Here is a 601-nt window from a genome sequence, read left to right on the forward strand (position 1 = left end):
GCCATGTTTCCTATGATTAAATCTAGTCAATTAATTCTAGACCTAATAAAATGAATAATGACATAAAAAGGCCTATTGTTTTGCAGGAATGTTGACTCCTTCCTGGTGCGGCAAATCACGGGCACTCGATATGTCCTAGTTTGTAGCACAAGTCATGCTGAAATTCACGGAAAATTTCGGCATGAGCTTTGCTAAAAACTGGACAAATCAGGAACCTAAAATTTGCCGGAAAAGAAATGAATCAACATTCCGGCAAAACATAGGCCACTAAGCATCATTCCCTGCAAACAGTGTCCAAATATACACGAGCAACCACATGTGCAAACAGTGTAGAAGAAAATTCATTTAACTACTAATAGAACAAAATTCAGTTAACTTTAGTGCTCTATAATGATGAAAGGAAAAAAATTCAGTTAACTACTAATTTCATTCATTTAGGTTATTCATTTAACATCACCTAATTAACCTACTGTACCAATACTACTAGCAGCACTACTAACCTAATTAACCTAGCAAAATTCTAGTGCCCTAACTGAAAAACATCTAATTAACATCAAATTTTTTTCTCTAAAATACAGAGAGAGATGAGTGAGGGGGAGGG

Source organism: Triticum dicoccoides, chromosome 5A (genome assembly GCF_002162155.2).
Source record: "Triticum dicoccoides isolate Atlit2015 ecotype Zavitan chromosome 5A, WEW_v2.0, whole genome shotgun sequence".
Lineage (NCBI taxonomy): Eukaryota > Viridiplantae > Streptophyta > Magnoliopsida > Poales > Poaceae > Triticum > Triticum dicoccoides.